At 38.5% G+C, this 11,805-nt stretch overlaps 1 long non-coding RNA gene across 7 annotated transcripts; it reads right to left on the bottom strand.

The window, feature by feature from the left end:
- Window positions 5,235–10,320, bottom strand: LOC110433097. 7 transcript variants are annotated; one of them, XR_002450486.1, is made up of 12 exons: window positions 9,950–10,318; window positions 8,935–9,377; window positions 8,583–8,852; window positions 8,227–8,486; window positions 7,931–8,137; window positions 7,743–7,835; window positions 7,566–7,667; window positions 7,045–7,462; window positions 6,715–6,858; window positions 6,430–6,636; window positions 6,274–6,321; window positions 5,235–5,559 (listed from the first exon to the last, which is right to left on the bottom strand). It is a non-coding gene; the product is annotated as an uncharacterized LOC110433097 (long non-coding RNA). The 7 variants fall into 7 exon arrangements; XR_002450484.1 differs by having other exon boundaries at window positions 6,430–6,623; window positions 9,950–10,317; XR_002450483.1 differs by having other exon boundaries at window positions 6,430–6,858; window positions 8,583–8,678; window positions 8,775–8,852; window positions 9,950–10,317.

The raw sequence follows: 11,805 nt of genomic DNA, 5'->3' as shown, positions 1-11,805 counted from the left end.
GTTTCACACCCAAGAAACGGATCATCATTTGAACTTCCCAATAAAAAGTTATGGTCAGTTTATTGGAAACTGCTCTGGAGGCCAACAGTCACGCGAAGCCACTTCGGGAATCCATTTCGAGAGGACCTTTCACATTGCCTTCCCTCAGAAACTCTATTTCGTTTTCATACCTATCTAGCAGGGCTGTTGCTAGTATAAATACTCCCTAAGACTCATTGTAATCTCAGACTTTGATAATTGAAATACAGAACCCCTTTGTTCAGCTGCGTGCTAACAAATTCAGAGAGTGATCTCTACCCATTTGCTCTTGTGATTTCCTCGCGGGATTACATAGGCGGCGGCTTCATCCGCTCCCAATTGGTGCTCCTACTCCCTTCAAGGTATTCCTTGATTGATTGTAGGCTGTGTTGGTTGGTTCTTTGAGAGTGTGGTTGGGCGAATCCTTGATTCAGGTTGCCGGTTAAAGACGGTGGTTGGCTTCGAGTTTTATTTGCCAGGTTGCACTAGTTATCGCTGCTTGCAGCAAGTTATCGGGCTATTCTTCAGCTAGTATCGGTGTCATCCTACGTCGTGAAGATCGGGACAACGTGTCGCATCAGTTAGCTCACTAGGTTCTAAATGCATGCACATGAACAATGACACCTAGTGGCACTCGATAACTGCTTAGCCAAAGAATTCCCCTCTTTATAGTACGACTATCTATCCTAAATGTGATCACACCTTCTATGGTGTCTTGATCACCAAAACTAAAACTCTAAGCAATACTTTGCCTTGATCTCCATAGAGCTTTGTTTTTCTCTTTCTTCTTTTCCAAGTTGATCACTTGATCATCTTGTGGTCATCACCTTCATCATCATAATCATCAGTTGCTCCATCACTTGTTATGTACCAACCTCATTAAGTCTACACACACTTAGTATAAATGTTAGTATTAGGGTTTCATCAATTATCCAAAACTAAACTAGGGCTTACAATGGCGGGGCATTCAACTGATCAGTGATCTGTTTTGATGATGAACGGGAGAACAGGCAGGGGTAGAAGTGGAAGGATTGGCCTTCTTTTTTTCTCACCAATTAGAACACCCCAAATAGCAATCCAGCGGGGTACACTTGGTTCATAATGGTAAACGAACAAAACCACTTTGCGGGATAATAAAATTGCGAAACCAGTTTTTCATGATGGGTGAAATGCCAAAGTATCGTCTAAGTCCAGCCCAAGCCAAGCAGCTTTCTTACCCAATGTATACACCAGTACGTAATACGTATACACACATGCCAGATTGACTCTCCTACTCCATGTGAGCATGGCATGTGCGATGTGAGCCAGCAGTCATGCGAGACGTCACCTTCCGCCTTCGGGCCTTCCTGCACGGCTGCGTGTGCAGCTTGGGCGGACGGCAGCTGGGGCCTGGCGGCGTCGGAGTTCCACTTTTGACTTTCCAGCAGCAGAGCAGCCGACAATTCACACTTATCACACGGCCCTAATCTTACCCTGGTTTAGATCCAAAAAAATTTTAAATTTTAATATTATAATACTTTTATTTGTATTTAGTAATTATTGTTCAATGGACTAACTAGGTATAAATAATTCATCTTATAAATTACAGACAAATTATATAATTAGTTATTTTTATCTATATTTAATATTTTATACATGTGCCGAAAGATTCGATCTGATGGAAATTAGTTTTTAGATGTTAGGGTAAACTAAACAAGACCTTAACTCACACTTGATCCCTCCTCTCTAATTACTGTTCGGCAATGGACAGTTCCAGCAGAGGAGGCACCAAGGCAGGCGCCAGGCCACAGCAACCATCGAGGTAATCTGAAATTTAGTTAGTAATTGTTTCTCATGTCATCCTTACTTTATGAAATTATAGCTACTAATTGTTTCTCTAAGTTTAAATTGATGAAGAACTATTTGAGATTTATAATGTCACAAGAGAGGTTAAATGGATTGACAATATTATGCATTGAGAAGTGATTATTGGATGAGATCAATATTAACACCATCATCGATGACTTCGCATCAAGGAACGTTAGAAGAAAGTTTTGAAGTAATTTAATATGTATACATATTATTTCAAATGAATATTGCTTTTTTATTCACTACACCACAACCTTTAAACAGCGATGGACAATCCATTGTTAAAAGGGGTGTACACCAATGGACAGTCCGTTGTTAAAGGCTATAGCGACGGACCGCTGCCGTTGCTATTGAAGCCGTCGTTTTATGTATATAGCGACGGACCTCATATTTACCGACGGACAGTTTGACAGTCCAAACTTTAGCAACAGACAGCCTATTAGAGCTTTTAGCAATGGACAATCCATAGCAATAAGAACTTTTCGCAACGGACAGTCCATCGAGGTCAATTAAATAGGTAAAAAAATAAAAGCTGCTCTAAACGTATAGCCGATGATCAAACATTAGCCATACCTTGATTCACATACACAAAAGTGATGACATTCAAAAGTGATCAAATTATCCATACATTGATTCTTGTATCGACCTAGTATATATGTAATGTCACTTAATATGGAACTAGTCGAAACATGATGAGTATCAATTTGCAGCAACAAGAGGCAAAGGTGATCTGCCAGGGTCTTATATACATGTCACTTGCTAATTATATACAATAGTCACTTGCTAATTACCAATTTCATATCACATGTCCCACCAACATACTCCAAGTAAACCTACTTGCTAGCCGAACTAAGATAAGAAGCTCATGTAACTGGTTATCCAAAAGAGAGAGACTAGCACCTAAATCAGCTTCAAGTGGCAAATCATCCACCAACTTGCTAACTAGCACCATAGCAAACCCTGAAACCAAAACCAAACATGCAATTAGTAACATGTTTAGGCAAAGTTACTATGCTTCATTTTTTTCTAAATTAATTGGATCTTAAATAATGAGTTTTCCATATCTTTGAAGCTTACTTATGTGTTGAGAAAGTCAATTCATGTAGTAAATAGGTGCTCCATAGAAACTTAGTAAATTAACACTTGTGGTACCCGAGCTAATGTTGCGGTACACACATATGCAAATTAGATCTCATTGTATCTCTTGTTTTGACTTGTTTGCACTAGGGTTCAACGAGATTGTTTAGATGAATCAAAAATGAAAAAAAATTATCACAGCTATCTCAAAGTCGAGTTATTTTTTGCCTACTAACTGTACATGTGCCACAAGCTCCTATCTCAAGTTTCCAGGAAGCTTTTTCTCACTTAAAATATGCAAATGCAGCCCATGTAAAGGAAAATAAACTAGGATTTATTGCAACAGTGTGTATCACATAGTCTATATATCACAAAAGAGTTTATATATCACAGATCTGCATAAGATTGTTGAATTGAATATTGAACTGCATACATCAATCCTTTATGTGCTAGCAATTGACAAAAACCTGATTACAACTTTAGAGCAATGCAACACACCACATAGGCTACCCACATCCTAGTTCCAATGGCCTGAGCACAAATAGGTAAATTCATATAAGCTCATGTTGAAATAATAAGTATTTGTTCTTAACTTTCCATAAATAGATGGCCTCTTGTGCAAGGACATGTTGAGTATTGCTAGTGCTATTCTTAATTTTTAAAACTAAACATGTTACACGTTTCTCTGTGAAACCTGAAATACCTTGAGGCAAGTGATCAACATATTTATTTCCTACTAAAACCTGAAATGAAGGGCACTGTGTTGGGTTCACGAGGCATCACCCACTCATAGTCACTCAGTCATAGCCCCTACTTTGAACTTTCTATAATCAATTTAAACACATTTGACTCTTTCTACCTGACTCCATCACTGAAAATCATTTAAATGCAAATACAAAAAGATATGGACTGAATTAACCATAGAAACAGATATAAACAGTTTTAGTTAGCAGTACTATCACAGTCAAACAATAGATGCATTAGAAACTTGATCTACAGGCTATGTTACACTCTTAAAACTTTAAACATCTAACATGTTGAAACTGTGAGACATTGAGGGCTCCCTATCCTAACCTAGCCTATTTGCTTGTTGCATGCCGCAGTGGAAACAAAGCTCCCTATCCTAGCCTGTGCACTTATTGCAACATTGAGAGAGGCACTGCTATCAACATGGTAAACAAAGGAACAAAAGATGTACATAAATCTCTATCTACACGTCGATCCCTCCTACTCATATATGCCAATTCATGATTCAAAAAAGAAAAAATGGGGAAAACACAAAGGGTAAGCAGACAAGTTTTCTTCTATAGATATGTTAATTACCCACACATATAGAAGCAGCAGTAGCATACTACGCAAAACAGGTAATTCCTAGGCTAATAAAAAATAAGATCAATCAGCAGCCATATCTGAATTTGGATCAATCGACTGTCATTATGTAATCCTGAACATAGTCATCCCTGAATCGGCAGTCATAACTCACTACTAAATTTTGACCATGTTTCAACGCCCAAAAAGTGTTGCAATAGTCCTAAAATAGTTGCAATAGCAGAAATAACAACACTTTTTTTTGTTGGGAGGCGTTGCAGGCGCTTGCGTGGGTAAAGCTTTGGACAACGCTTTTTTGGGAAGCGTTGCAAAATGTGTTTTGGTTTTGCAACACCAAGGCATTGCAACATAAGGTTTTGCTACGGTTGTAGGTGTGGCAAAAACAACTAATGCAATGCATTAGGCGTTGCTAGACCTTGCAATAGCAACTTGCCCCTATCGTAGCAAATGGTGCACTAGCAATGATGAACGTGTGTTGCAAGACAATATATTGCCACGCATAACATGTGTGGCAATAAGGATTATGTCGCAACACTAAGGAGTAGTGGCAACATGTGCAATTGCCACGCTTAAAGTTTGGTTGCTATAAGGTGCCCCTATATTGCATCGCATAATGAGTGTGGCAACAAGACCTATGTGGCAACACCAAGAACTGGTGGCAACATGTGTAATTGCCACATTCGTATAGTCGTTGCTATAAGGTGCAACCTCTATTACATCACATAATGAGTGTGGCAACAACACCTATGTGGCAACCCCAAGAAGTAGTAGCAATATAGGCAATTGCCAAATTCCCATTGTCGTTGCTATATGGTATAGTCGCTATTGCTACATGGATTGTTCATTGCTATACGATATATTACCATAGAAAATTTGATTGCCAATAGCAACTTTCACAATATTTTGCTTTGGTGCCACCAGACAATATTGCAATGCTGTTAATAAATTGGAAACTCAATATAGACATCAACAAACCAAATGAATAAAACCATTAAACCAAAATATTAACTTGTTTAATTTTTCACATCTAGAAATAAATAATCCAAATTCAAACTCAGATTACACACACATTATTGAAACAAAGATATCCAAAACATTTGTTCCTAAGCCAAAACATATAAGATGCCTACACACCACTGCAGGCGATCATATCACTTGTTTGCTCCACATCAAACTCTAGCTTCATCACTTGCATTTTTCATAGCCTAAATTAATTTACTCCCTATTGCCTCACACAACATAGCACCTTAGCCTGCACCTGACACTCCACTGCCTCACCTGCATAGCCTACACACAAATATCAATAGACTTAATTAGCAAAAGATGCAAGGCCACAAATTTTTAGCTACTCAAAAGTCATTTGTGTCTTGTGTTTTGTGTCCTGTGAAGATATGGAGAAATTATTCCCTGACATGATGGATTAAAATTATCATCATTAATCAGCAGCTGCAGCTTCGGCAAGGATCTGTAGTGGGAACTGTAGCAGCAGCAGATCGCTGCTGCAGCCAAACTGTCCCATCTTAATAGTGTTGTTGGTTACTAAACAATTTCTAAATCAATAAAACCGTACTCCAAAAAGATTAACCTTCATGATCTATGCAGTTACTAGTTGATGTCATCCATAAAATACATAGCGAAGATATAAACAAGAGATAAAGTAATGCTAGTTTAGAATTCCTCAATAAGATCTTGTTAATTTCTATTTATCATGAATCTAGTGCTTAAACCATTAGAACCATCCAACAGTGTCTGCCAATTTAGTGCAGGTTAGATGAGCTATGCCAAAATTTAAGCACATAACAAGAAGCAGGTGCAGGTCAGGTGTTCACAACAATAACATAGTGACAATGACTATAAGAAAATAAAAGGGCATCAGTTATCCAAAACCATTGGTACTATTTTACAGGGCACATCTTAGCTCAATAGCATAGTGCTCACAATCATTCAGAAAAATAGATAGTCACAAGCAAAGTAAATGTCAAGCATAGGAAGGAATTTTACCTTACATGTGCCTGATTTAGACTATCCCGACACTGAAACTCTGTCGTCCTGAAATAAAGAACATTCACAATTTTTTGATAGGTTATTCAGTAAAGAGACATTGCAAAGCACATGTATAGAAAGGCATTGTGAACGCATAGGAAAAACAAAGCTTACATTCAATTCTTTTTGGTTGATCGTCTCTTTGCCACAGCATCCGACAAATTTTTTAAAGTAATGAAATTTGGTGCAGCATTCCCTTCTTTGTTTTGTGATTGATTTCGGTTAAGACTGCCTCTGGTGGTGCGCACAATGTTACCTGCAGGTGTTGAAGCTACGAGTTGTCCCTTCTGCTTCATTTGTAGGTTATTCTGTAACTCAAAACTTTCATGAAAAATATTAGGACTCTCACACCATGTACTAATTCATGATGGTTGTAATCAGTTTTCAGTCTACAATAACCTGATCTAATTGTCCTTCATTCTCTTATGTTGTTTCTTCCCTTTCAGTCAAGATTGGTTCACAAACAACTCGGGGTGTTTGGTTCGTCGCTATTTCATTAGCTGTTGTTTCGTTGGCTGCTGTTTCGATGGCAGCTTGGTTAACCTGCATTTAAAATTTTTCATTACTACTACTTAGCTCCCATAGACAAAATCTTAATTGATTAGTCTTCTAAGTTTGAGCAAGCATATTACGGTGATGACAGTCAAGTGTATGCAACAAAAAAACCTATCAAAAGACAAACCTACTAACTTGATAAATATACAAGTTCCAATATTACAATACTATTACCTGCGGTGTTGGTCCTTGCCTTTGTGCTGCTAGCATTGACATAAACTCTTGCCTAAGTTGTTCTTTATTGGCCTCCCTTGCTTTCTGCAATTCTTCCATCTTACGCCTATGTTCCTCCTTCTCGGCTTCCCTTTCAGATACTTGGCTTTGAAGTTGTTCTTGTCTCGAGTGTAGCCTTCAGCTCTTCATTTTCCATATGGGATGCCATTTCAGAACAGGCTTGGTCCTCAAAACGTTCAGTCATTAGCTGCCTTCTACTTGGGTACCTTGCCAAATACCCATTACCATGAACCTTGGATGATTTAGCTCTAGTAGTTTGCTTGTATGCTTCCTGAAAAATAAGGTTTCTCTCTACCAAAGGAATAAAGCTATTTGGTGACTCTTTTTCCTTCTCTGCAATTTTGCTGCAAGCAGATTCCTGACACAAAGAAGACATGCAAACTTTGTTAAGAAAAAAATTGAAATGAAGAGCAATACTATGAATCATTTAGTAAGGGCTGTAGAAACAATTATATACGCACATAGACAGCCTTAGATGCATCATTTGTCCATTTCCCTCCCTTACTGTGTGTTTTCACCCAAAGATCCACATCATTTGGTTCTTCACCAGTTTGTGGGTCTCTCTAATTTTGGCAAGAATGAAACAAATAAATATTTCATCAAGTAAGAAAACATCAATGTGCTTCTAAACTCATTACCAGTTCATAGCTGCACTGAGCGAAAGGCTTTGATCCCATCATATGCTTTGTTTGTGCAAGTGAACGGTTTTGAGAATTCATATTGCTAAGTTTCTGCATGTTGTGTTTGTATTAAAAAACAATCCTCCAAAGAAAACATTTATCTCTACAACTGCATTTGGCAAGAAAAATAGTAAATGGAATCAAACCTGGAATTCCTCTGTGCCGAAATACAATACTAGATAGTGCCATTCAACAATGTGTAGGTCTTCGGGCTTATGTCGCATTCTCTCATCATAAGTGTCGTAAGCCCTATACGTTGCACAAAATGTTGATCGTCATCCTTTGTAGCGCTCATTAGCGATGGCCCATATCATTTTTTTGTTTTGCAAAGTATCATCAAGGTCCCACTTTTCCTATTTAAAAAACAAATACACAAAGTGGATCAGTTCTTACACTATTTCACAAATAAGATTGGAACAAACCAAAGATATGCGAAACTTACCATTACATCAGTTGCTATCCTCTTTTTCACTTCAAAATCGATGTCTTTCCACTTTCTCACTCCAATAAGTGGAGCACTTTTCCTTGTATACACTACCACTTCATCAACAAAAGATCATTGGTTACCACCAACAGGTCCTCCCAGTCTAGAGATTTGAACATCCAGTTTCATAGTGCCCTGCCTAGCTCTTTTGTTAGATACATTTAAACCTTTGATGGGCCCACGTCCTTTAAACTTCCTCTTTTCACTACCACATCGCCCTTCAAAATGACATACAATAGATTAAGTAAATGTTCCTGTCAATATTGTGGAATATAATTGCACCTTATAGTAATGTTTTCCAAAAAAATGCTAACCATCGTTCACCAGTTGCTTTTCACGACGAGCATGACTTGGGCGCTGTATTGGTGTTGTTGGATTGCTGGATTGACCTGACTGAGTGCTGGGGAGCTCTGCATATGCCTCCGACAATAATAGAGCATACGTTAAAATTGGTATCTGAAGAACTATTAAATTAATTTACAACTTGGAGAGAGATATTATATTACCGATGTCATCGAGTTTTCCTTCCAGACATTACCATTCTCATGCTTTGACTGTGTCTTCTCTAAATGTATAACAAAGTTCTGGAAACATGCTTATGTTATTCAAATGCCTATCAATGAATTAAGATACAGTTATGGACACCAGTGTAGCAAGTCAACTTACCATGGCCTACGTTGTCGACATGCATTTCTGCAAGCCAGTCCTTGTAGTCATCAAGGGGCTCATTTGTGAATTCATCCTCATAAAATGCTGTACCCGGAGGTAGTTTCATGGGAGTTATGGATACATTTCACTCAGTTATTCTATCCCTGCTCAATACTAATCTGACTTCTCTCTCCTCATCATTCATTGTTATCATTCCACTTGCATCTAGTTCTGTTTCAATTTCACAAAGTGTTGCTAGACTGTTACCTCTTCATTCCTTATAGTATAAGAAGTCCCTCACAGAGTAACCTAAACGTGTTTTCATTGTTAATAAGTTCCCAAACGTGAGTTCATTCCTATCTAATTCAATTTCAGCTATATCCTGTGGAGATGGTGCTCCTATGAGACGAAAATATAGAGTCCAAGATTCTGTTTCTCCCAATGACATCGTAGTATTTTCCCTGGAAAACACATTCATACATACTTGGATGATAGTTGAAGGGAAACTGAGTACTTTTATTTAAGTACACTAATGAACAAGCAATAAAATTTATTGGCAGAGGACATAGTTTGCTAGAAGAAATATGTATTTGTATTGGTGCTGGTTTCATCAGTTGGATGACATAGTTTGCTGGGAGACATATATATTTGGAACTATGAGCAGTCTAAATTCTGTTAATGAAACATATGTAAACTCGTATTGTATAGATGTGTTTGCATGTTTAGGCTTTCAGTACTCCTATTATATAGATGTGTTTGCATATGTTTAGACTTTCAGTACTCCTATTAAGATGCTGAACTTTTCAGGATATCATCTCTGTACTTTCTACAGACCAAGAATCTTTTAATGTAAACTCATTTAGGATGTGTATAACTGAAGAATATATCCACTCGTTTAGGTTTCGGGGTGCAGACACGTTGGAGAATTAGTGCTAACATAGCTCTGTCCCTACATACACCATTACCAGAATCTGGACTATTTCAGTAAATGAAGGATTATGTTAAGCGCAGATATCAGTTAATTGAATCTTACCGAGGGTGTGAGTCGAATGGCCTGAAGTTTGGTCTGAGACTTGAGGAATGATGTCGGCTGTTGATTTCTTGACTGCCGCCCTCTCCATCATGGTCGATTGAAGAAGCTGGGGTCGGCCTCGTACCTGTGCCGAAAAGCGCCGCCATGGCCCCGTGTCTCATCGTCGTGGATGGTGGCGGCCGCTCGTGCGTGCTAGTGTTGGCGTCGGCGTCGTGTACCCTGGGGTTGCCGTCGTCGATGCGGGTTGCCGCTCCATCTCCGTTGTTCCTGCAGCTGCCGAGGAGGTCGCCATCTAATATGCTCTCAAAACCTAACTGGCGGCTGCCTTCCCTGGTGATTAAATTAAGTGGAGGTGTCGATTGGGTTTTGGAGGGGGCAGGCATGGTTGCATAGCACCGCAAAAAATAAAAAGTGCGGGGTATTTGGCGCTCACTGCTTTGTTTTCGCTAGAAAGCGGGCCGCCAGGTGTTTTTGGATTGGTGATGACAGTGGCATTTGTAGATTCTAAAATTTACCCAAAAAAATTAGATTACCAAAATTTGTTAGTTATCGAGGTCTCCAAATTTTTGATCAAATCAATGAAATACATATACATGTTGTAATAGGCCATTAAGTTTATGGAAAGTTGGGTCAACATAGAAAAAAATCGTATTAGCTATATAGACTGTTTAGTTCCCATAAAATTTTGCAAATTTTTTTAGATTTTCCGTCACTTCAAATCTTATGGCACAAGCAGGGAGCATTAAATATAGATAAAAAAATTAATTGCACAGTTTGCCTGTAATTTGCGAGACAAATCTTTTGAGCCTAGCTAGTCTATGATTGGACAATGTTTGTCAAATACAAACGAAAGTGCTACAATGCCCATTTTACAAAAAAATTTGGAACTAAACAAGGCCTTAGTCATCAATGATTCACTTCGCCCACTTGCCTACAACGATGAATATATAGATGATAGCGATGAAAACAGATCGGATCAAGGCGGACCAAGGCGGACCAAGCCTGGACCAAAAACTCGAAGCTCGACTCGTGTCTAACTCGGCTCTGCTTGACTCGGCTTGATGTATTTTTCTAATTAGCCGAGCATGTTTTTCATGTCGTTAGAGATAACCAGCCAGCTCGAGCTGGCTCGTGAGCCACTCGCAAGCCAAAACATGCCACTGCTCTATTATAGTCTTGAAGCTTGCAGAGATTGTGTTTTGTGATTTGATTTTGTCTATACGAGTACGACAAGTAGTAGTTGTTGTTGTCATCATAGTCATAGTAGCTATAGTAGTTGCGAAAAACTTAAAATAGGTTTCATAGATTAAGGCGGACTAGGGCTAGACCAAAATCTCGAACCTCATTTGAATCCGTTTAGGGCCTCAAATCATCAATTTATGCTTGGTTTATGATAGTATGTGGGGAACTAAACTCTAATACAAACACAAGTGAGTGATAGGTGTAGTGGTAGAGGAGGGCGAGGTCTGTTGGGTATTCTTAACATCATTACCAAAAGTAGACTAAGTTTTCTAATTCTAGTAACGGTGCCAAAAATGCCAAACCTATCCCTCACACCACTTAAGCCAAGTTGTCATCCCCAGCATGACATGAGAGACGCGGTATTCAAATATGCAATTGCTCTTCTAAATAAATAATGAATGGGATCTGCAAGCGCATAGATTAATACCGATGTAGCATTTTAACCGGGAAGTATTCCGGGTATCGTTATTTATATTTTTACCACTGGGAAGGGATTAACAATCATCAATATTGATTACAGAATAGAATATGAGATTGAGTATCTATCATTGCATGTATAATTGAGAACATATATCTAACTCTTTCATACAGGGGTAAGTGTCACATAAAAGATA

The sequence above is a fragment of the Sorghum bicolor genome, chromosome 2 (genome assembly GCF_000003195.3).
Source record: "Sorghum bicolor cultivar BTx623 chromosome 2, Sorghum_bicolor_NCBIv3, whole genome shotgun sequence".
NCBI classification, from domain to species: Eukaryota; Viridiplantae; Streptophyta; class Magnoliopsida; order Poales; family Poaceae; genus Sorghum; species Sorghum bicolor.
This window is presented reverse-complemented; position numbering and strand designations above follow the sequence as displayed.